The 26,382-nt window shown below is 39.0% G+C and overlaps 1 long non-coding RNA gene across 2 annotated transcripts in view; it reads left to right on the forward strand.

The window, feature by feature from the left end:
- The window catches only part of LOC110474173 (uncharacterized), a 352,072-nt gene extending 327,584 nt beyond the window's left edge, over nucleotides 1-24,488 (forward strand). For both annotated transcript variants that reach the window (XR_014957607.1, XR_002466029.4), the window contains one exon: nucleotides 18,955-24,488. This is a non-coding gene — a long non-coding RNA (uncharacterized LOC110474173). The remainder of the gene's footprint in view (nucleotides 1-18,954) is intronic.
- The last annotated feature ends 1,894 nt before the right edge of the window (nucleotides 24,489-26,382 follow it).

The following is a 26,382-nucleotide window of genomic DNA, read 5'->3' on the forward strand; positions in this document are numbered from 1 at the left end:
TCATTAGGTATGTTGATAAATATCAATAATGTGCAAATATTTTTTTTTTTAAAAAAACAGGACCTACCCAAAGCTGATATGAACAATGCTAAACTATTCTAATTGTCTCTTAATTAGGGCTGTGTTTTCTAAAAGAATAGCAATTTTAATACACTACTTAGTGGAGGTTCAGTTGTATTAGCATGAATTTAATCTTTACCCTAGAGGAATAAGCAACAAGCAACACTTCTATGTTTTTTTTTTTTTTTTTTTAATATACCAATAGAGGGAGATACATAGCTCTGATTGCATGGATGTATTGAGGCAGCCCAGGAGTTGTGTTTGTGTGAGGCTGAAATCCACAAAGGCAACTAAATATTAAAGATTTCAATGGAAGGCCAATGTGTAATAGCTGTGGTAGCATCAAAATCAGCTGTAAATGCTTGTGATCCTGTTCAACACCTGAAAAGTTGTGAAAATCACCACAAGCAAGAAACAATTGAGGTTGTGACAGTTTCAGAAAATTGTTACAAAGACACTTTATGTATCCTTTTGCTACTAACATCACGCATGCTTTGTGCTCTGCAGCATGTCATCAAATGCTTCAGTTAATTACTCACTAATTATAACACTGTTGAATGGCTACACTGTGGCAACTGTATAATTATGGAGCATAAAGTACTGAGCAGTTGCAAGGCTGAGCATATTGACTGATTACAATAAATCTCCTGCTTATTGTTGATATTTTTCACCTGCTTAACAATTGTAATGTTTGCCTATCATACCCTCAAACTTGGAGCAGTATATGAAGTGTTAGTAGCAGAAGTTAATTAAAGTGGAAAGCAGGAAAGCTGTACTGAAATGGCAGTGTATGACGACAAATATGTGCTGAAACACAAACCCTGGAAATGGCCCTTCACAACTGCCAGGGCGCAGCGCTCTCACACCCATTATGCAACTCCCTCACAGAAAGAGGGAAAAGGAGAAAAGAGGTCACTGATGTATTAAAAATACAGTGAGGTGAGTCAAAATCTCAGGGCAGCAGACAGAGATGGAGAGGGAGTTTCAGCTTGCATGTGCTTCCAGGCTTCCAACATCACCAGGGGGAGAAGGCATTGACAGAGCTGCTGGAGATGTTGCCAGCTAATGAGCCCTGCAGGGACTCCCCTGGCACGCTGGGGCTGGCTGGAACACCACGTGCCCCCGCAGTACCAGCGGGTTCCCCAGCTCGGCCTGGCAGGGAGCAGATGATGCACAGCTGGCTCAGGTTATACTTCCCAGACTCTTGACAGGAAATGTCAAGTAACCATCTTAGGGCAGTTGCCTGGGCTGCTTTGTACTTGCTGGTACAAAGTGTAACTAAAGATCTTCATCAACACTTTTTATGTTTAAGGAAAGACACAAACACACAAGAAAATCCGGCCCTGGGATCTTGTGTGTTCCACAAATCATTTTTGCCAGCCCCTCAAAATACATTGATGTTCAGTATCTGGGGAAGTGTGTGCTGAGCTGTCCCTGCCACTCATATCTTGCACTAGAGCCAAGGACAAGATACAAAGCTGTTCAGCAAAAGACACTAATTCATTAAAACTCAATTAAAGCCTTGCTTGCTCATGCTGCTGTGAGTAGTTATTGCTGTGTTGTCAGAATGGAATGGCAAAGCAGGAAATGACTGATCAAAGAGTTTTCCACTTCATATTTGGGAAAGTGAGTCACTCCACACTGCTGTGGTTCTTGCTCCCTCCCAGTGGCACCTGCCATACAAATGTGCACTTGGGGGTTGGCTCAGTGATTGTCATCTGCAGAGCATTGAAGTGTTACAGAGCCAACTTTTTCCTTGCAAGTGAGCGGGAAGTTTCTTCCACAAAGACAAACCTTTCTTAAAACATGCTCCTAGTTCCTTCCCTGTGAATAGAGGCTGAGTCTTGGAGCAGCCTTACCTTTCTCTAGATTTAAAGCTCTGAAACTTGACAAGAAGCCTCAAGGATATGTGTGAGATATTAGCATAAAGGACTCACAGTACACTTTGGAATTTCTGTATTTATTCTTGGTGTTCATTATCAAAAAGCAAAAAATGTTTTAGCAAAATGTGATAAATTAATGCCACATAGAAAACTGCAAAATTGCTGAGTCTGGATTTGGACTACATTAGGAAGAAGGTAATTGCCAGTGTAATTACACACAGCTCCAGACAGTGGTGTGTCTGACCCATGGTCATTTTTATGCCCACACTAAAATATCAGTAATATCCTGTAATAGAATGTCACTCTGTTTACCTCCCTAGATCCTCTCAGCGTTGTTACAGCTGATAACACATCTGCAGTCTGCACATTTTTCTCAGTGTTTGTTTTGGAAATGTTCCATTCTTCACCATCATATAAACTTTGGCTTAAGTGATAGTCTGAACCTGGAAGAGTTTCAGGGCACAACAATTGGGGGCGTTTACTGATTTTCAATGCCTGTTGAGAACAATGGACTGGTAAGCTCTTCTGTGGATGATATATGTAAAGTGTGTGGCTCTTTGCCAGCATATTCAGTATATATAAAAAAGCAAGTTACTAAAAAGGGGACTCCAGAGAGACAGAAAGACTGTTCATACTTTTTCCTGCCATAGTCCTGGTCTTTTTATTGTTTCTGAATTCAGTAAAGTCTGCTGTATTGTTGTAACTGTGCCTAATTGTGACCAGTCTGTCATGAATTCTCTGATACTTGTGCATCTTTGAGGTTTTTTACTAATTCAAGGCAGTATTTCCTTTGAAATTCCAAAATAATTTGTCCTTAGGATAATTTTATTGCATTTGTTTCTTTGACATCCATAGGGTCTCACCAGAGAAAGGATTGGCTCTGTTCTCTTTAGTGTGTCTCTTAGGGAAATATGAGTCATGGCTTTTAAAACTCTTTTTGTTTCATGAAGATGTTACTTTTAGAATATTGACAAGATGAGCCCAGGTTGCCCACTGGAAACAAGAAAGGATGAACAGGTCTCCTTTTAACATCTTTGTGTTTTCAGATTTTGAGCATTTTAGAAAGGCTGGTATGAATCTTGCTTCTCCTTCCTCCCAGCTCCTTTTGATCTTTAGAAGCTCTTGCAAACACAAGTTCTCAAACAATTTCTCTAGTCTTGGGAGCAGGGATTCATAGGCAAAAAACATTCATGCTTTGATTTTGTGGAATGAAGTGCAGTGTTTCAGATCATGAGCCACAGTAGAAATTGCAGCATTGCAGCCCTGCACAGACCCATGGGGAGTGCTAGAGATAGTGGCTTCACTGAGTATGAGGTCAAATCACACTTGGAAAACACCACAGAATTGCAGGGGATCAGTCCAGCACTGCTGCAGCAAATAGCAGCTTTAGTCATATAATGTGCAGAAGAAAAAGAACCCTGGACCAAAACACTGCTTCTGTTTCCCCTTCTATGAAATGTGAGTATCACTCAAGTGTTGTTATGGGCTGTGAAAAGCTCAGTAGTCTGAACTTTTGCTAGTTGTAGAATTCAGAGAAGATGACTCTCAAGGAGCCAGAGGCATATGTGATATAAATCTGCTGTTCCACTGATTTCCGGAGAACCCAACAGCTTTGTGCTGCATCAACAAATCTGATGGGAAATAATAAACAGATTATATTAATCAATTTAACCCCTAAAAAGCCATAGCAGCATGGAAAACTCATGGTGAAACCTATGAAAACCATAGCACATAGCTTTGAGGAAATGGCTGAGGCTGTGAAAATGAAACATAAAGTGTTAGAAAGGTGGTGGGTGGATCTGCTGTGGGTGCTGAAAGTTCACCAAGGCCCTGCTCTTTACTCAGGCCCCTTTTGCACTGAAGGCAGAGTTCTGGAGAACAAGAGGAGCTAGAACTAGAGGAAAGAGATTCTTCTCAGGTCGGGAGAGGAACAATTTTCTTTATAAAGACCTTTTCCTTTTGCTGTGCCAAGGATCAGTTGCTGCTAATCTAAAAGAAAGAACATTTCCCACTTTGAAAGGGACCAACCATCAGCCTTGTTTCATCTCTCTAAGTGTGGTGGTGTGCAGGGGGGAGCCAGGTGACAAACAGGCAGCACCTGTGGCAGCCTGAGCACCCCTGTTGATGAAGGCACACGTGGAGCCGAGCCCGTGTCGGGCTGCAGAGAACAAATGTTTGCTGCACTTGCTCCGTTAGTCCCATTATCGGCTTGTGATGAGCAAGAGAGAAGGAGCTGCTTTGTGGCACAGCTACTAACACTAACTCACAGTGTCATTCAGGAAGGAAATTTAATCTCGCCTTTGCAATTTGATTCAGACTTATCCATTAATCATTTTTTCCTGCGCAGACATTGCTGTGCGCCGCGCGTGGCTGAGGCGCTGGGCCGGGCCTGCGGGCAGCGCGAGCGCTGGCAGGGGCTGTGCTGGCCCGGAGCACTGGGGCAGCCATGCCCTCAGTCGGGCTGAGCTCTACCAAGCAGGCTGACAAAACCAGAAAAACACGGCTCCCCCGAGCCTGTACCAGTGAGGAATTAGCTCCCAGCCTTTCCCAGCCACTGCTCCTGGGAGAGGGACAGCACCGTGCAGGGGCCTCCCCATGCAGGCAAAGGCCAGAGGTGCTTCTGTCAGGGCAGGACAGGCAAAGTCATGAAGAAAAGCAGGGTTTGGGTCTCCATTATTGCAGACAGCAACAACAGGGATGATTTATCCCTGACCTCACATGCACAGTAGCACTGGCACAGGACACATTTCTCTCCACACGTGGCTGGGGCTGCCAGGGACCTTGCCAGGGTGAAGCAAGTCTGGTGTGGAAATCAAAGCCAGCTTCACCTGCTGGGAGCTGTGTGCGGCCAGGCCTCCAGCCTGGAGGGCTGTATCAGCTTTTGCCCTCTTGGAAGTGGCTGACTGAGAGGGTATAATGTTACAGCAGCGTGGATTTTCTTTTGTTTTAGCAATGAACAGAATTTCTGCCATCTAAAACTAAAACTGGGGACAAGATGAGTAATTTTTTTAAAGGTCACTTTTTTTTCCCCAAGAACACATTTTTACCTTTCTCTATTGGTGAAACACTTTTTATGATCATACAAACCTCTGTTAACAAAAGAATAAGTAAACTGGCTGGGTTAACTGAAATATTATTTTTCTACCTCAAACAAAATAGTGGGTTTTTTAAAATTTATCTGTAATTTTATATTTTTCATAGAAAAAAATGGCCTAAAATTAGATCTGAATTTGTTTTGAACTGAACGCATTTTCTCAGCTTTTCCTTTCTCTTATCTTTGTTTTTTGTTCATATGCTTTCCTCTTTACTGACTCTTTCCTTAAATTCACTCCATGTTTGTATTAGGTTTTTGCCTGGAGTTGCACAGCGCAAGCAGAGCTGGTTCTCTGACCTGCCCAGAGACTTTTGATGCCACGAGTATTCTTTAATGAGACTTATGTCTGCCTGGTGACCCATCTGTGCTCTGACTGAGCTGCTACAACAGGGCCTTAGGGCAATGATGAAATAGGCATAGGATGCTAATCCACATCCTCTGCCACTTTTTACCATGTGCATTGCAGATCAAATCCAAACCCAGTGTTTTTCTACCCTGAAATTAAAAAAAAAAACACCTATGCTGCTATTGTAGGGTTCTGGTTTTTTGTTTTCCTTCCTAACAAAGCAATAATGGGAGATATATTTGCCTTTAAACTTGTTCTCAGTTTGACACTTAAAAAACTGTTTACTAACTTATGATAAAAGCTGTGAACTTGGTTCTTTCAGGAAGATCTAAATTACTAATGACCAAAAGATATACTAAAGAAATTTCTGTCATTGTCTGCAGTTTTCCTTTTGTTCTTTAAATTTGCAAAATTGTTTTTCAAATTTCTGCCAATGAAAACAAAATCAAACTGTTTGAGACACAACTATGGGAAGAGCAAAGCCTCTTACAATAGGAAAGGGGGAAAAAACATAATAGATGACTGGGCTGCCTTCTTTCATTTTTTGACCTTTAATTGAAAGATTGAAGATAAGTAGTTCCTGGGAGAAAGCAAAAGGCTGATTCACTTACCCTGTAGCTTTGAGTGGAAAAGCTTCCTGGAAGCCTTACTATATATTATGAATCATCCTCTTGTCATTCCAAGAAGTTCATGGACAAGTAAAATGTTAGAAATGGATTGGAAGTCGAGTGATGGGCAGTAAGGCCTAAGTGAGAGGTTAAAGGTCTCAAGATAATACATTCAGGCATCCCTCAGGACATTTTTATAAAACTGACATTTCTGACCTCAGGGATCCTTGTCTCCATGTATTAGGATTCACTGCTCTCTTAGAATAATGTCATTTTGAAAAGTTCACTTGCTTTATATGAAGTTTTAAAAATGATGACTGAGTTTTCTTTCAAGGAAATCAGAGGGAGTCATCACTGCTTCATGCTTATGGGACTGTAGAGCATGTGGGGTTGACTGCCATTTCAAACCCTGTAACATAAATTAAATCAGATATAAAACAGATTTGATCACAGTAAGCACAAAGGAATCAATTATTAAATCCTCAAGGGTGTCACAGTATACTATAGGTGGAAGAGAATAAGCTTTGGCATTTTCAGGAGACTGAATGGGGTAGAAAGAGTAGCAAATCCTCTGCTTGGGATGGGAATCAAGTATTTCACAGTATGGCAAGAATTCAATTGACCTTGAAGGCACATTGAGCCCTTTATTCCTTTTCAGAACCACATCCTCCCAGGATGCTTATTAGGACACCTAATCTTCACTGTTTACATAAGAGTTTGTTACATATTCTTTCTAAAATGTAACTTTTAAGAAATGTTTTTAATCAAGGCGGTAACTCAGTGACTATTTCTTAAGCTAACTGCTAAATGTGTGCCAGAGCACCAACATTCCTATGTTCAATCCTTTTCTGCCCTCATATGAGTGCAAACTGGGGAATGCTGCATGTTCTGTAGCTGCTCACTTTTAACCAGCAGTGTCAGGATGAACACACCTTTTGCTCTGCTGTAATCTCTTCCATCACACACATGTGACCAATGTGCAGTGCTTCCAAATCTCTACGTGGACAGTGCCACTAGCCCTAGTACTCTGCAGTGAGGGATAAGGGAGACATCATCCATGGGCAAAAACACCCAGATGTTTTAATGCCTTTCTGAAAGGCTTGAAATTTAGGACTGGCATAATGGTACAGCTTCATTGACATGTTCCCAGTTTACATGGGAGCTGAAACAGACTGTTTCAGAAACAGAGATGTTTCTTAATTTGACTGAGTGTCCTGGTTTCAGCTGGCACAGAGTTCATTCTGTTCAGTGCTGTGTTTGGGGGGCAGTGTGGAGATGATGTTGATGTTTTGCTGCTGCTGGGCAGAGTTTACTCTGAGCCCTGGATGTTCTGGTGTCTCGTGCTCTGCCTGTGCAGGGCTATGCAATAAATGGGGAGGGAGCACAGCTGGGACAGCTGACCCAAACTGGCCAAGAGGACGTTCCATGCTGGGAATATAAACTGAGAGGAGCTGGCCAGGAGCAGCTGATGGCTGCTTGGCAATGGGATGGGCTTTGATCAAAGGGTGGAGTGGAACTATTGTCCATCACTTCTTTTCCTTGCGTTTAATTTTCTCTCTCTCTGTCATGTCCATTACAGTTATTATTATTGTTATTGTTATTTTGGGATTATTTATTAGTATTGTTAGGATTATTGTATTTTACTTTGTTTAAATTAATAAACTGTTCTTACCTTAACCCTTGAGTTCTTTTTTTAACTCCTCTGATTCTCTCCCCCACCCCACTTCAGGGGGGAGCCAGACAGTAGCTGTGGTACTTTATTGCCATGTAGGGCTAAACCACAACCCTGAGCAGCAGCATTTAAAATTATTGCAGCTTGTATTTTGAAATAAACACTTCACTCGGATGAATACAGTGGGGAAGAGTGAATGCTTCTGTGCCTTTTTCTGCTGATATTGTTTAGCTGGAGACAGCTTTCTGCAAGACTGGATTACCAGGGCAAGAGTGCATTGATTTACATCCTGAAGGTTATCTTTCTAGTGAGAAAAGGCACAACAGTGTGTGTGTCTGTTTTTATAACTGTAGATTTTGAGGAGAAATATATGCTAAAATAAAACAAGAGTTGTGGAGTAATAGCACTGTGTGGATTTCTAAATAGTGAACTTTAATACTGGAGGAGAGAGGGTTTTATATTCTGGTTGACTTTTCAGTGCTCCTGCTCACATGCTGGCATGCATCACAATAATGTATTTTCACCCTTGCATTTTGCTTTAGCTATTGACTCATTGACTTGTTTGTTGATAGAAGACAGGCAGCTGAACGAATCCCAGGAGGGGGTGAGCAGATTTTTGCTCACTAATGGTGCAGTACCTCAGACCCCTCTATAAGGAATGCCATTTGATTTGATTTGTATAGTGAAGAGTTAATATTATATTATCTAAAGTGCTTTTTAGGATTGATTTATATACTCCTACTTTCACATTAATTGGGAAGTATGTATTGTTATCTCTCTAAAGGTCAGCTTCTCCTCTGCTTACTCACACGAGTAATGTAATTGATGGCACTGCATCTGCTCAGGAAAATAAGGAGATCCTGATTTGATGCCATGTTGAATGGAAATAGCTCCACTAAGTCTGAATGTAGATGCTGAAGAATACTATAACTTCAGAGAAATGCACCTTATCTCTTACATATCTCAGCATAGTTTTCTTTCTTATTTCATCTGACTAGAATACCATTAAGAGTAAATTTGAGCTCTTTTAGAAATAGTTTTCAAATTTACTCATAAGGAGATAATTCTGGACAGGTTCAAATCCTTTATCAAATGTTCTGTTCTGGCTATCATCTGCTTAGAGCAGGGCTGGACAAGCAGTTACTTGGGAGTTATTCCAGCTCTGGATTCTTCCTTTGCTGTGTCAGTTGTACCATCACAGTGAAGTAACTTGGAAATGTCATTTCTACATCACTCAGCAATATTCACATTTTGTTGTTTAATAGAGAAGGAAAATTATGCTAGGAGTTTTCAAAGTACATATATAAAGAAGGATGTAAAAGGATTGATTATTGGAACTTCTATTAGGTCTTTCCTTGTACTCACACTTCTGAAAATCATCCTATAATTCTGCCTCCCTGTCGTTCTTCTGAAGTGAATGATGACCATATGCTTCTTTTTGTTCAATTATTTTTGTCAGTGTTTATTTCTGACACATTAACCAATGCTTTTAGTCAAAATTATCTCAAAGGACTTGGAATTAACATTTTAATAAGATATAATCTGCTTCCATTCATAACTTTTGGCTTTTAAATTATAACACACGCAATACTTTAGTGCTGAATCATTTGAGGGATTCTAAAAAATGTAGAGATAATTGAAATGAGGGTTTAAACTTGGATTATTGAAAGGAGGATTAAATTCAATCTGTGAACAGCTTGAAATGTTTTATGTTAATGCACTCACAAAAATTCTGACAGATTTAGATTGTAGAGACCACAGCTCGTTCAGAAGGAAGAAATAGATACTTTTACTCTATATTTGAAATATATTTAAACTATAAAGGAGGGAAATTAGGCTATTCACAAATGTGTAGTTACAAAAAAACAAAGTTTAGAGTTTTAGGAACTCATGTACCTGTCCATCAACAGAGTTTCTTCAATTACAGAAAAATAAGGCTAAAAAGTACCTTGATACATCTTAGTTCATCCTTGTGCTTCAAAGCAGGATGTGTAGCATACACAGAATTCTGTCAGTCCTGACAGGTGTTTATCTATCTAACTTCATGCTCTGGATTTCCAAATGTAAGGCCCTTGTGGTCCCCCCAGATGAGGTATTTCCAAGCTTTATTATCTTTTATATCAAGAAAAAAATTCTCCTACAATTATATACCCTGTTTATCTGGACCCAAACTTTGTTTTTTGTTCTTTCTGGCAACTGTCATTTGTGTTCTTCAAGACTGTTCTCAGTGTCAAACATCCTCTCCCCTCATCATTTTTGTCTGTGGGTTTGCCCTCCTAAATTCCATTGTAGGTTACATTCCCTGTGTGGATTTCTGGTATTACCCAGGTAGCAGCTGCTTTTTATTTTTTTTGCTGAATGATACAGTTCACTCATGCTCCCTTTGTAATCTGTTAGCTCATTTTTTTTTTGCTCTCCTCAGACCTGCATTTCTCTCTCTATTTCTGCATAAGCAAGAACAAGTCCTTATCTTTGCCTTAATTAGTTTTATCTTTTTTTTTTCCACACCAGTGCTTCAGTTAGGCAAAATAATTTTGATTTCCATTCCTGTACTCTAGCATACCTGCAGGCCTTCTTCCTTAGGTGTCATCTGCATCAGAAAGAATTTCTCCCTGAAAAATCCTTGAATAGAGCCAGACCCATGGTAGAGCTCAGCTTCTTCCCTTCTTTCTGTCATTGAAGGAAATAGACAATTTTTTGAAATAATTTATTCTTGCAAAATCCATGTCATCTGTTACCTGCCTTATTGTTATCTTTCAGGTGCTTGCAAATAATGTTATTCATTCCTATGGTTTTTTGTTATCCCGGGAGCTGGAGTTAAACTATCTATCTATCTATCCAATAAAATTTTCAAGCTACCCTTTTCATCCATTTCTGTATTAGGACTGGATTTATCATTCTAGTAAACCCTTGTCTCTCCAAGTTCCCATAATTACTTCTGAGATTTTTTCAGCTTGTTCTCTGCATATTTTATTATGAACTCATCAGGTCTAGACTGTTTGAATCACCTTAGTTATCAAAATATTGTCTAACCTTTTAAGTCCTCCTTTTTCTCTGGGATCTTATGCTATTTTTGGCATTTAAGACACCTGACTTGTACTCGTGGTTGGCTCTCCCTGTTAGTTCAGGAGGTGCAGACCCTCTGCCAGGTCCCTGAATATTTCCCTCACTCAGTGTTGCTGCAGCAGAGCTGGGGAGGCTCTAAGGATTCTGCAGGAGAAGTTTCCTGCGCCCCAGCCGGCTCTGAGCGCTCTGTGAGCTGCAGAGCAGGAGGTGTCTCTGCTCCAGGGCAGCTCTGGGCATCTGCCAGGCCCTGCACTGGCAGCCTCTGCCCACGCACTGGTGCCACCACAGCTCGGGGACAGCCCTGGGGACAGCACAGAGCCTTCCCTGAAGGGCTGCTCTACTTCTACAGGCAATGCAGACCTGGCAATTCTGTCTTCTCTGAGAGACTTCTACATGCCTTAGTACAGGATCAGAATTTTTAACTTAGTTATGTTGCATTATTGCATTTTCTTCCTGTAACACACCTCGGTGTACTGATCACAGATCATGGCTAGTGGGGACGTGGAGAGGCGTCCTAACCCAACCCCTGTGCAAGGACAGAAGTAAAAATTGAAGTGCTTCTGATGGATTTTTGTCTTATCTGTTCTTAAAAACTCTGTGACCCTCCTAAGTAGTTCTTTCCGTGTCCTGGTAGCTGGGAAGGGTTTGCTTGTGTGCTCTAAATAATTCTTGTTGCATGGTAAGTTGTTTATTTTCTGTCCTGTTCTGTCCTAGTGGAAAAGCTGAGAAGTTTATTATCTTTCTCTCTGTGGAAATTGTGAATGTAGAGGCAGATTGCTGTCTCATGTCCAGGCAAGGTGTTCTTCAATATTTACATCATTTCCCTTGAAATGTGTTTTAAACATGTTGAGGACAGAGAATATCTTGTTCAATTTTGGAGCTGACAGAATGTGAAATCACCTATTGATTCTGTTATTAACCTAAAATATGTTTGATCAGCTTTTCTCGCTTTTCACAGCACAATCCTCCATAATGCTACACTTTATTTTTTATTATGCTTTGATATTGTCACAGGTACAAGTTTAAACAGGATAAAAACAGAACATATGGAAGAATCAAATATCAAAGCAAATATTTGATTTTTTGGTGTAGTTTCCAGAATACAAAATTATTCCCCAGTGTGAGCAGACACAATTCTTTGGAATTAATGGGGATATGCAGAGTTATCGTGAGTCTGAGAGGGCCTGTCGCTGTAGTGTTGGTTCTGCATGTGCAGCAGTCACAAATCTCCTGCCAGTAATATTCAGGGAAAATGTAGAGCATATTTAGGACACATATATGTGGTTCCATGTTAATGTTATCATAACAGAACATAAACTGAGCCTGTTGGATTAATAAGAGGTACCAGATTTCTGTTTACAAGATTAATCAAGCAAACATATAGTCATAAACCAATTTGTAGAGCATCAGCATTGCAGGATTCTACAGAATGTGGGGTAGATAATCAGTTTCATGTTTAACAAGACTCATGTGCAAGCTTCAAGCTGTGACTGCAACCCACAAGGTCAACCAAAAGAAATACTGGGATAAACAGAATTCCATCTCAAAATGTATAGATTGATGGAGTGAAAGGAAGAATAATAGCAAACAAGAACATAATTAATCAGAGATCAGCATCAGATACTGATCCTTCACCCAGCAAAGGGTAAAACCTCAGGCTAGAGGGCTTAGCCAGGGAAACTGATATTTGCATATAGTTTCATCTTCCCACAGTTATAAATGTGAACACTCTCAGTGGTATCAATGCCTTGCAGAAAACTGTGCCTCCGAGAAAGAAAGAGGAGGGACAGATAACAAAGGAGATGATGGTGGAGCAGGATCCATCAGCATCAGACTTGCAAAGCTGTTGCATTTCACCTGGAATGAATTCTGTATTGACGCTAAATTCACTCTGGGAGTAAGTTCCTTCTCTAGCAAAAGGCAGAGTGGACACATATTTTCTGTTCGCATAACATCCATGCAATTTTAGATTTTATTAGATTTGACTTTTCCTGGCTGGATGTAGCACTGCACACCTGTGCAGAGCACCTTGTCAGGTTCTGCCCAGGCACAACCCCTTGAGGTGGCTTCTAATAAAAATCCATAACTCTCTGCATCTAGTGCTGTGTGAAGTCACACACATTCCAGCATGTTAGGGCTTAGCAGTAATGTTGGAATTAAAAATGAAAGGTATAAAAAATGTAGTTCTTGTTATAATTAGAGTGAAACTGGAGCTTACTTAAATACTTTTGTCAAGTGTCAGCATTTGACTTTTTGCAAGATATATGTCTTTATGGAGTGAATAGAATATCTATACTTCTCAGTATACTAAAATACTGAGATTTCGTTCCTATTGTTTTTTTTTTTCTGGGTAATATCAATCAGACTACAAGATGTGATCAGAGGTTGCTGTTAGTACATAGCATCTCAAGCAGATGCAAGAGGTGGCACAAAAGATCTCAGCAATAACTATCACATGTAAACTCTGCTGGGCTTCCATAGCAGGAGAAACTTGTAAGATCCTTTTTGTAATACTTTGCATATAAGAGCATCCCCAAAAATTTGCACATGGAATAAGATCTTTGTGAGGAAAAGGACATAGCCATTGGCATATTTGAGATAATGGAAATCAATGACCAAATGCTTGTTAAAAGTTAGTTATTAATATTTATGCTGAGATTTTCAAAGGAGCCTAAGGGAGATGTATGCTCCTGACTCATTGAAATTCACAGGGAGCTGAGTGCCTAACTCCCTTAGGTCCTGCTGAAAATCCCAGCCTTAATCTCTGTGTGACAATCTGATTTTGATGTTTTACAAACCATACTACCAATAATAAGGATATGTTGAGGAAGCTGGGAAAATGTTGTGAGTGCTTGTATTTAGTGCCTTTATTTTGACATGATTGTTTAAAGGGCTTTAGGTGAAAATTTGTGAAGTAAAGCAATTTCCAGCTGAAAGCCTCATGGCATAGGCTTCAGTCTGTGTTAGTGATGTAAACACATGCATTAAACTTTGTAATGGATTTTATGAAACTTAATGGGCAAATTTTTATTGTGCTGTAATACCATGTTTAATCTATCCTTGTTTCTTTGTTTTTCTTAGCCTACAGCTAGAAATAAATTTGACATGCCATATTATTACATTGTCCTAGTTCACTGTAAGTTTATAACATTACCAAAAACTAGAGCCTTTATTTGAAATTTCTGGCAAAAATTACATTCTCTCATACCTTCTGCTCAGAATGATATATAAAATGCACCCGATCATTTTAAAAATAAGTTGATGGCATTTTTTTATCATATTTATTTCTAATGTGGTTGCAACTGTAAATCTCCAACTAACACCAGTCAGCTATGCTCTTCAAAGACTCAGAGCACTGTAAGCAAATACAAACAGGTATTGGTAAGGTATCAATGGCTGCTTTTGTTCGAATACTCTAAGATATGTGTGACTATAAAAATTCACAATATACTCCTTCACTTCTACTGGCATCGAGCTGATTGCAGAAATATAACCAAAGAAAAAAGCTTCATCACACTGGTATTTCTGTCAGCCTGACTTGATAATCCTAAACTACTTTATTTATAAGATACCCAAGGATAGAAATAATTTAATATTTCAGCATGTGTTTCAGCTAACTGCCTTCCCAAAAATGGGGTAACCCAAAAGTCCCAGTTCTTTTTACATAACTGGAAATTTTACCAGTCTTTACTGTTGAAACAGGTGAAGGATTCCTCATGGCACCATAAATCTCCCCACCTTTAGTAACTTGGCTTCTTCCACATCATTGTTCCTGTAAACTATCAGCCTAACCACAGGTCAAGTGTGCTTATAGACTCATAAAAATGTCCTGTAAGAAAGAAACTGATTGCTAATCAGTGAACTATTGTAGTTAAGCTACACTGTGTTATAATACTGGAGTAGGATCATTTCCATCTTTCAAATAGTATTTTCACTGTGATATTTCTTTCAGATGAAAGATGAATTTTGAACCTCAAGAGCCGTAGAAAAGCCAAGACAAAATATGTACAATTCACATGAGCAACCTGTTAATTTTTACAAGCATAAATGGTAAGGTGACTGGATAGATGTAAACACCACACCAGTGGTGTTTTATCTCTCTTGTATGTGCTGAACGACAGGGCTGCACAAAGGCCCACAGACTCATGGACAGTTTGGCTCCAGTGCCATGTGTGGTAAATAATATTTGGAATACTCAGCAATATCACACTTCAGTGTCCTGCTGAAACCAGCGGATTCCTTGCTTCTTTAAAGAAATGCTTCTTGAAATAGACATTAATGTTCTTCTTCCTGCATTATTGAGGGGCTCAGTGCTTCTCCCATGGTGTTCTTTGAGCTTGTATTGCTTGTATTCTCTGAAGGTAAGCTGTTACTGGCATAGCTCAAGGTCCACTTGGCTCAAATAGCTGCAGGATTTTAGTATTCTTCCGTCAGGTAACAAGCAGAGCTGGTTGACCTCTTTTCCATGAATGTAGGAAAATATAGGAAAAAATAATCTAACTGAAGAAAATTGTCAACTTTTTTTGTCAGTGCTTCTCCCCCACTCTCTTTGATTAATTATGACACTCTTGTTTTCCAAATTTGAAAGTTTAAAGGAAAAAAAATCTGACATTTCATATTATTCCATTCTATTGTGGTTTCAGTTACTCTGCCCAAGGCATGAGAACACAAGATTTAATAGAGACCACAAATGATAGCATTAGTTAACTGGGCTTCAGGAACTTCTTTCAGCTTCTCCTGCTAAGAGAAAATCTTTGGCAATAACACATCCCACTGTGAAGTTCTAGCCCCACTGAAAGCTCCAGGAAACTCAGTTGCCCTTTGGTAACAAAGTTTACCAATCTATTTTTATGATAAATATGCCCCAAAGCTGTATTCATGCATGTTTTCTTTACAAACTTTTATAAGCTGACTACTGAACAATTCATTATCCAAGGTGTGGAGAGCCTGGTGAGCATTGCCAATCCTGTTAACACCATTGAGAGGAGCACATGTGCAGCAGGAGTCATCTGACAACAGGCAACAGGGCAAACCCTCCTTAGCAATTCACCCAAGTGTCATCTTTGGTTTGCATGTGGAATGGCACCTTTGTCTTCAGAAACGTGTCAAGTGTCACTGCCTGAAACATCAAGCTGAGCCTTGTCGTGCTGTTTACACAAGCCTGATTGTGCAGTACTAATCTACAGGCTTTGGAAGTGCTTCCCTTGCTAAATCCAGCTGAAGGTTGAAAAGTGCTTGATAAATCCTTAGGGTGCTTTAATTGTGAAGAATTCTTTTGCAACCGAGACAAACAGGATTAGTACACAAGGCCTTCCATAAGGGAGCTCTGAGTCTCCCTTTCACTCATAGAACATCCCTTGCTGTTTGTTTCTCCCATTGATACCTCTTGATCAGAAAGGTAAAAAGATCAATAGGTTTGTAGCAGCATATTTTTAGCCATAATAAAATATCTTTTGAACTCTGTATTACAAGACTGTGATTCAGAGCTTTCTAATTTAGCTATAAAGTATGTTCTGGGCAACACTTTCTGATAGGAAAGTGTGCTGAAGTCAGTGGGATGTTTTCCAATAATTTCCAGAGACTCTGGATCAGGTTTTAAAGTTTTATCCTGTTTTTATTTTTTTTTCCTATGGTGGTGTGGCTCCAGCTGCATCACTAAATATGTTCTACTATTAAAAAAATTACCAATAAACCAAATCTTTCATGATCACTGTAATTAAGGGTTTAGGGATTGTTTGGCTCTCACAAGTGTTTTAAATTACTATTTTCAAAATGAAATTTTGCAAACTACTGAAGGCTAAGCAGTCTGTGGTCCTTTGGCAGGTATTTTCACCTATGTGCATAAGTGGCTTTTACTCTCCAGTTACTGAGATTGCTGGCAGCCACCTACCCCTATATTCAGAGGAGAAGCAGACTCTACTCTGGCATCTGAGAGGTGGAAGCAGGATGAAAAATCAAGGCCTTTTACTCACCACGTCTTCCAAATGGAAATGTGCTGTGACCCAGTTTGCAAAAGCAATGGAGAACCATCCTGGATGCTGCATGTTGTCTGCAAAGCTGAGAGGGATTGTGCTGCCAGGGAAAGTGCCTGGCAGGTTACCTGGAAAGTTAGCTCATTCCCTTTGGAAGTGCTTTAAGTCCATCAAAAAGAATTCTATACTAGGACATGGAAATAAAAATGAGTGAATCAAAAAAAAAAAAAACAAAAAAAAAAAAACAAAAAAAAAAAAACAACAAAACAAAAAACAACCAACCCTGCTCAGCCTCTTCAGCGGCTGGGGAGCCCTGGCCCCTTTTGAAAGGTAATCTGCCCATTTGGGTTGAGCTGAGCACTTGCTTACCCCTGCAGCCAGTCTGGAAAGACACACAGGATGTTCAAAATGAAGACATGAGCAAAACACGTGAGCACACGCTGACAACACCAAACGCAGGAGTGATAAATCCACTGGTGTGCTCTGATACTGGTATGGCTACTCCCAATCCTTGCTCTAGAAAATTGCTCTAGAAAATGTGAGACTGTTTCCCGTGCTCTTTGCAAGCTGAGGAAGATCAAAGACTCATTGCTAAAGAAAACACTGTCACACCCACGCCTGGGCTCTGTCCAAAGTTAAGGTGCCCTTCACCTCTTAGGTGAGATCTGGGTCGGTGCATAGACACCTTTCATAAGATTAGGCCCAGAGAAACCAGAGGTAAATAACGTGGTGTATGTTTGCAGAACACTCACCCTGCTGAGAGCAGCTCAGGTACCAAAAGCAGCATAGCAATGATGCTTCTCAGCAGAGCAGTTTATTGCAGGTGGGCTTGGGTGGCCCTTTCTCCTACCATGGAATAGATATTCATAGAGAAACGCAAGGCTTCAGAAACAATTCTCTTCAGGAACAATTTAGCAAACCCTATTCCCTCCCTTAGGTGTCTTGCTCCTCACTTTTCTGTCTCCAGGGAATTCCCTCCACAGCCATGATTAGAGAATCCTGCTGCCAGGGTTAACTGCCTCTGGGCCTCACTCGCCTGTGTGGTCTCTGGCAAGCAGTGCTTTGTGAGTAACAGAAAATGCATTGGCTTGCAACGTTTTTCAAATCATGTTTAGCTCAGAGGAAAAGCATCTTTGACAGCTCTGCAAACTCAGTCTTGAGATACAATAGACTTTTACATTGCTGCAGTTTAAAAAGTTAATAGCATACGGTTTAAAAGCTGCCTACCTAGATAGTAACATGACAGATTTTAAGCAGATTTAAGCCTCTAAAGTAAACAATACTAATACTAAAAATATTGTTGTTTCAAGTTCTTTCCTTCCTTTTTTTTCTTTTTTGTAAGGGGAAACCCTGCAACCATGGCAAATGTGTATCTTTTCCGTCACTTCATAGAGAAGCAGCAAAACATACAGAAGAAAAGCCTTTCTCTCTGGCTGATTTCCCAAATGTACTTTGAGTTACCAACCACATTTAAGAGGCTGCTGGAGCTTCTTTGTACAGTGAGAAAGTGCTGAAACAGAAAAAGCATTGAGCAGAATATGCAATGACTTTGTCACAATTATGGGCATCAAACACAGGGTTTTCAGACACAATCCTTTATCCTGCAGATGTTTCAGCTCAGTGTGTTGATCAGCACATTGCCCTGGGAAATTGCCTTGCTGATCAAAAAGTGTCTGTGTGTGCTCCCCTTGCACATATGTAGCTTAGTCTCTTCAGGACAACCACTAGTTTCAATATTCAGGAGATAGCAAAATTGTAGACAAATAGTTGAAACGCTCCGCTGGTGTACCTTGACTCATTAGAAATGCTGCATCTGTAGTAAATATTCTCCGTCACAACTAAGATTCAGCATTTAGGATGTGTATAGGAACATAACCTTTTCCTCTTTGTTTAATACTCTCCTTAGGGAAACAAATGCCTTTTGAGATATCAGGAAATGCAAGCTCAGTCATGGTAACATTTAGTTTTCCTTTCAACCTGCTGTGTATAAAATCTGCCAGTGAGTGAGAATTTTCTTGGTACTGTAGACATGAGGTCAAATCCTTTTCTGTTATTATCTCTTGCTTAGTTGAAGTCATATCAGAAGAAAATTTAATTTTATCTCTCTTTTGTCCTTTTTTTTTTTTTTTTTTTTTTTTTTGCTAGAACTGTGGCCACTGTGTAAAATTGGCTAGGAGTTATTTGTTTCAGTGCCTGAAATCACTTTCCTTCTTCACAAAGCTGATCAGTGGATTTGTGCCTTTCCTTTGGCAGATACCTTGTGCCACTTTGCAACTGAATTTTGAAGATGTCAAGGGCCAGGACACTCCTGTGAACTTCACTGACAGCTGGATGGACTTGGCAGAGAGAGCCCATCTGACAGGTAGGCACTCAGAAATGAAGTTTCCATTGTGTCCTGATAGTGCCAAGACCCCAAACCACAGGCTGTTCCCCCATTAGTTTAATGATTAAGGATTGAACATTTGGATCTGGGCTCACCCACTTAACACGCTGGGCATTTACCCGAGCTATCAAGTTGATTGTTCAGCAAGTCACAGCTCTAGCGAAGGTCAGTTTGGCAGTCAGGATTGTCAATCACAAGAACCTCTCCCCCATTCCCTGTCCTCCTCAGTGCTGGCAGCTCAGGCTAGGGCCTAACACTAATGAGAATATTCCACATTCACAGTGTGTCAAAGGAAGCAGATTTGTGGCAAAGAAACACAGGGAGGAACATAGGTTGGACTGTCTTTTGTGGACAGGGGAACAGTGACTCTGTACTTCCCCCTTCAGCAAAGAAGAACAAGGAGAACAAGGATTGTATCCTTCTCCTCAGTATCCTTACCTAATGTCCTTCCAACCCAGCTGAGCCAAAACAGGGGGAAAATTAAAGAAGTAAAATATTCTATGCCTCGCAAAAGGGAAGGGAAGAGGAAAGTGTAATTCTTCAACCTGCTGTTTCATAAGGAAGCAACATGTGTCCATAATTCAATCTAGTTCTCCCTCGTTAGCTCTACAAAGCATTTGAACTTTCATTCAGAAATTGGATTTGGTAGATCTGGTGGGTTCTACTGTGGACCAGAAGGGAAATTCATTAGAAAAATTGCAAGTCTGAGTCTTTTTTACCTCAGAACAAGCTTTTGGATTTTACTAATCAGATACATTTGTCATTTATATTGATGATAAACTTTTAACAAGTAATCTGCTCTGGGAGGAATGTGATTTACTGCTGCAGTCTGGGTTTGTGCTATTAATAACAATAATAATGTTTGGCACCAGTATAGCCAGTTCAAGCAAAGGATAGAATAGATTTCCCAAGCTCCAACTGGCTCAGTGTGGTTTTCCATGTCCTGATGGGAAGAATTTGCCAGAAACAGGCTTGTTGGGATCAAAAGGATGTGGAAAAGCAAGAGCAGAGTCTTATGCAAGTTTGTCATTTTGTTTAAGAATGAATGGTGGGGCTTGACATGATTTCTTCCATTTTATTTCTCTCAGATGGATTTAATTTAAGATGGAGTTTTGCAGATTAGTACTAAGAAAATATTTCATTTTTGAAGTTAAATTTGGGTAGGATTTTGAATAAATTGTGTTGAAAGTTTTATCTTTAACATTTTCTTGAAGTAAATTAAGCATTTGTTAAGGTTATGGTTGTTTTGGCGCTTTTTTTTTGTTGTTGTTGTTGTTTAAAAGTTTTTTGTTTTTCTTCAAAAGCAAAGATTTGTTTTTGTTACAAAAATGGAAACCTGTAAACTTAAAATATTTAGTTTGGTTGTAAAATTCCCCCCTCCAACCCCCCCCCCCCACACACACACTCTCTAATAATCAAAATTTTGTTGTTCAAACTTGCAGTATTTTCAGGGAGGTAGGAATGAAGATCCATTAAAGGAATATCCAGGAACTTCTGGTATCTGTGAACATTTTCCTCTCTTGTAAAACTGTAGTTAGTTAAGATATATTCCTATCTGCAGTGAAAATAATTCCTTCCAGGTCCATATCTGCACTTCTGGGTTGCTGTTCACTTTTTCAGCAGTTGGGACACAAAGAATCAATAACTTCCTTTCTAACTCAGTTATTACACAGAGTCTGGATAAGATTAAGAGCTGTTTGACTGACAGCAGAGCAACTTTGCCATTAAACAAATGTGAATCCTTCCCGTACATGAGCACCAAGGAGGAGCAGCCACTCAGGGCTTTGTGCACTGGTGTAGTTTCCTTTTTATGGCTGATTGCTTAAGCAGTGTGGCTGAGACCTGCATGGCCCTGCTGGTGCAATGTGATAGGTCTCGGAGGGCAGAAAAGGTTGCATGCCATTTTGATGATTTTATTTCATTTGATTCCCAGCTTTTCAAAGCTGCAGCAAAGCCAATTGCTGAAATCTTTCTGCAACCTGTGTCATCTCAAAGAGCTGTCACCAACATTTTATTCATATATTTACTTTTTTTATTGAAGAATTGTTTTTCTTTCAGGTGTGCCTGTTTGGAATGAAAATACTATTTTTGTAATTACTTGAGCGTTTTTCATTTTGGGCAAATACAAAGTTTGGACTCTCTTTTCATCCTTTCTATTGCAACCTCTGTAATATATTTGATTGATAGATTTTATTACTATGGCTACTCCAATTTTACACAGCAGATTTTATTTGTGAGAGTAGCATCCTGCTCTGCCCTCATTCAGCCTACTTGGTTTGTTATTGTTTACTGGGGAGAAGGAGGGAAAGATGTTCCACTGCTTTCCTTGAAGACAAGCTTGGCACAAATAAGGAGCTTCTCACATCTGTAAATACACCATGTTTTGTACTGCTACCTTACAGAGAGAAGAATCTTACATACTGAAGTATAAAGAAATTTCACTGTCTATAAGAGTTCAGAAATCACAATCACACAGAGAGCTTCCATCTTATTACATGGAGCTTTTTCTTTCTTTTCCCTTAATTTTTATTTTAAAAAAAAGATTTTTCAGTACAAGTTGCAGTGATTTACTTGCATGCTGCAGGCTGATTTAGGATGCTTATTCAATCAGTCTGCTTCTAATGATACTAGAAATACCATAATGGATGGAACATTCCTGTCTGCACTAAATTGGATTAGATGGTTTACTAATGTAATACTGGCGAGCCAAATCAGCCTGTGATGCCATGGGGATTAATCTATAGAGAATACTTGATCTCTCGTGCCCATGTGCTAGTTGAAGTGCAGTCATATCTTTTGATTTAATAAACCATTTTTATATTTCCCAATAGTATAGGTGTATTTGAACAGGATGAGCTAATTGGTAGAATTAGCCTTTTTAAATGAAACTTCATAACTTGCTGCTAAATGGAAGAATACTAAGTACTTCAGTCTTAAAAGATTTGGCTGCTGTTTATGCAATTTCTTCTGAACAGCTTAAATGCTAAGGACTACACAAGGATATAGTGTGCTCTGTTAAGTGGCAAAACTAAAACTGCCGATATATCTTGAAAAATACTCTTTTATTACTGAACTGAGCAGTCATAAAATGTACATATCCCTGTAAGTCAAATACATTAGATCTGCTTTTATTCTCATCATCACATGCTTTGTTTAAAAGTCAAGCCCTATATACAAACATTTACAGACTGACAATCAAATAAATTATGGCAAAATAGGTTGAGGAACAAAGAAAAATTACACAGTGCCATGTTCTTGGTGTCACTTGCTGGTGCTGTAGTGTTGCTGAGGTGTTCACTCAGATCTGTCTAAGCTTTGGCTGGCAGATAGCTTGTGCAGGGAGCAGAGAGGCACAGGGGAAGGCCTGAGAGAACTGCAGAATTACAAAGCAAAAACTTCCTCTGTTTCGGTGTGTGCAGTTTCGTGCACCTGCACAAACTGATAGCTTTCACCAAAGTGAATGTGAAGTGTCTGCATTATGCCCAAGAATCTTTGCTGTTAAATAAGTCATCCTACACCAAATGAATTCCACTGTAAAGTTGCGACTGATTTTGAAGGCAGACAGGAAGTCTTTTGGTTAAATTAATAAATAAATGCATATATATGGTACATATATGTTTCCCAGGTATAATTGCCTTAATTCCAATAGCCATGACATAATATATAGAGACCTGGAACAAAATCTTTCCCCTTAAGCCCTATGATTTGGCTGCTTCCATAGCTAATATTTTAGACTTCGAAACAAATTATATAATTGTGAAACAGTACCTACCATGACATGAAAATACATAATTTTCCTCACCAAATTATGCATGCCACACATCTAAGACAGACACATCTTTCCCTTTTCCAGAACTGTGACAGATCCTAAATTGAATATCCTGACTAACACCTGGGTTTAACACACTTCCTATATTCCATAACACAGCTGGAATTACAGGATTTCCAGTTACGTATTTTGAAGTATGCACCATGTAGAAACATGTGTTTCTAATCTTGACTATTCACAAAATATCAGACCCTAAAATAATTACATGCTAATAAACAGATAAAAATATTTCAGATTTTTTAATGGTTTAAAAAATTGTTGTTGCTGACATCTTTACACGGTAAATAAGCAAATCTATTTGAAAAGTGCTGTGACAAACAGTACTATGAAAGCATTAAAGTTTCTACAATATTGTCTGAAAACATGTTTCAAGGACCAGCATAAACAGAAATCATGAGACTAGTTGCTATTCTGTATCAGATGTTTTGGACAACTTATGCAATCTCTGTGCAGCTAGATATCAAAATATCAGTCAGTATAATCACCAGTGCATCATTCTGCATTAGAGATTGTCTGTTCATTCACTGGATCACTGGTAATTAGAGTGGGCTTTCAGGCCTATTGCTTCACATGATGATTTACCAGATATATCAGACAACATAAGAGCATATGTTAGGCTTCACAGCTGTTTTTGGTGGATGCTTGATCCTTTGACTGCCACTAAAACTTGTCCTTCTAAAGACATCTGCAAACATTACTGTATCAGCTGAAGTATTTCTGCAGGCTGGAGTTGCCTTGCTCTTCTTTAAACCAGTTGTCTTCAGCTAACCTCTTTAAAATAGAATATTTCTCACGGGTACTGAGTCATCCTGATGATGTACCTCATCCCTTTAGGTGAAAGTCTGGTCCCACTACAGCATTCTTTTTCCCTCTTCCTCACTTTGTCTTGGTTTGTGGGCCAGAATCCCACTATGTGCTAGTCTGTGTGTATGAGGAAGCATAACAATAAGTCAATACTTCTGGGAGTTATTTCCCATGGCTCAGTTGATCAATCATTATTTTTTTCCAGCAGGGAGCTTTCTGATGCATGTGGACAGCTGGGTTTTGACTTAGGCTACTAGCTAGAAAGCATTTCTAGCAAAGGGAAGACACTTGTGATGATAAATCAAGTTTAGGAGAACTGTCATGCATTATTTAGTGTGTTTGTTGCTACTGACATGAAGGGACACCTTTTCAAATACCATGGTTTGAATTGTGCACAAGTATTTCTGTGCAGGAACAAAGACTGAGCTTCATGTTTAAGCAGAGCCTTACTTTTGTTTGTGCATGAACATTTGCTGACTGCTCTGTGTTGAGGAGGTGCATCTGAGATGTTGCTACACTGGAAATCTGACACTGAAGGATATCCATCATATGTGACATGTGAGTGTTGCTGTTATGCTGTAAATTTCAGCAGAGTCAGTCATTTTAGAAGATCAGTGGAGTTAGAAATAATTTTATTAGTTAAAATTTACTAAACATGCCAAATGCAATAATGAAATTAATATCTCTGACTCAACTTTTGAATAATGAAAAATAGTCTAAATAATAGAAATAGAGTGATGTTATGTATTGGAGTATCTAAGCATGTTTTGCCTATTGTGCAAACATTCCTGGGCACACAACCTTTGTATCATAACTATATCTAGCCCCAGGAGTCTGACTGATTCTCAGTACTTAAATTTCAAAACCTACCAATATAATTATCTCTCCCATGTATAGTGATTACATACATTAAATGAATGCATTTATTCAGGACGTCATGTACTGATTTGCAAGTAATAATGACTTTGAAAGGAACTGAAAATAACAGGAAAAAGTGCTGGAGTAGTTTCAAATGCCCAACAACATTAGGACCTCATTGGTTCAGTGACTGGAACACTTTGGTCTGTATCTAATATTTCCAAAAAGCTATTATTCTGAGGGGCATTTTTTTTACAATTTTAAGTTCTGATCATCCAGCTTATGTCAAGCTAAAAATGAAAGATCAGCAGGTTTTGAACAGTGATAGAAACAACTTCTGATTTGAAACAATACTAACAGCAGTAGAAATAAAGACACAATCATTACACAGCAATATATATATATATATATATATATATATATATATATATATATATATATATATATATATATATATATATATATATACATACATACATATATATAAAACACATTTATTTGGAATTCAGGATTCATTTCTCTGTGTGCTGCCCTAGACATTTTAAGCATTTTAAAGACCATACCATAAATCTATCCCTGATATTTTCCACAACAGTTTAAGGTTATGAGAAAACAGGCTTTGAAACCTTTGCTCACCCATGTATACACATAAATCTCTCCTGGCTTTCCTCACTGTCAGGCAATTATAACTTGTAACTGCTTCCAAAGACACCTGACTTTCCTGATGAAGAGCTATAATAATAAATTGTTCCAATAAACATGATGACACTCAGAGCCACATAAAGGCAGAGTCAATTAAGAGCAGCAAACAAGCAGTGCTTCACCATCACTGTAACCCAGCCTGTGCCACCTCTGAGATGTTCTGTTGTGTGCTCAGCACACCCTGCCTTGTGCAAGAGAAGGATGATGGTGATGGCTTGGAACAGCACAGAAATAATCTTCAGGGTTTGCATTCCCCCACTTTGTACTCCTTGACTTTCAGAAGCGACCATTTCATAAAAATCATATTTGCTTTCCTTTGATTTACAATTATTGAAATTTTAATAAGGATTGTGCAGCGACTCCAGACATCACATATTGTCAGTGAGAAATTATAACTTTATTGCAGCACACACTGACAGCCAACTCATAAAAATGAATGACATTCTATATCATAACATCTCGTAGGCTGCTCAGAATGTTAATAGCTCACTTCATCTTTCTTTAGCATAATGAGGCAGACAGTGTACCAATATTCAACGTGAAAATGAAGATTAGGAAAATTTGAAGTGAAGCAAAAAAGTAGCATTTAGCAAAGGTTCAGGCAACATTCTGATAAAAAGTTTCAATTAAAGTACTCTTAGGGAATCTTTTATCACTTGGAGCAAGGATTTGTTACCAAATACCAACACTTACTACAAAAAATATCATTTTAAAATGGCTTTTTAAATGCTGCTTTGAAACAGATCTATAGTCTTTCTCTTCTCCCATACAGTACTCTACTTTTCTGTAGACTCAATTATATAGGGTTGGATTGCTTTAGAAGAATCTATTTTTCCACAGCAGATCAAGCTAAAAATGGAAACAATATTTAGTAGAAATATTTTTACAACTTTTATTAGCAGTTCCACATGTACCTACTCAAATATGGGCAAAACTGTCCAATTATATATCCAAATCTGCCAGTATTGTTAATCAAAAACTCTGTAGTCACTGAAAGCCCTGGTTAAGATACCTTCAGCCTCACTACATCAACTATGAACACATTTCTCCATAGTGTGAACCTGAATCAGCCAACTATTTATGAATAAAATTATCCAGTAAAATA

Source organism: Lonchura striata, chromosome 10 (genome assembly GCF_050655825.1).
Source record: "Lonchura striata isolate lonStrDom1 chromosome 10, ASM5065582v1, whole genome shotgun sequence".
Classification (NCBI taxonomy): Eukaryota; Metazoa; Chordata; class Aves; order Passeriformes; family Estrildidae; genus Lonchura; species Lonchura striata.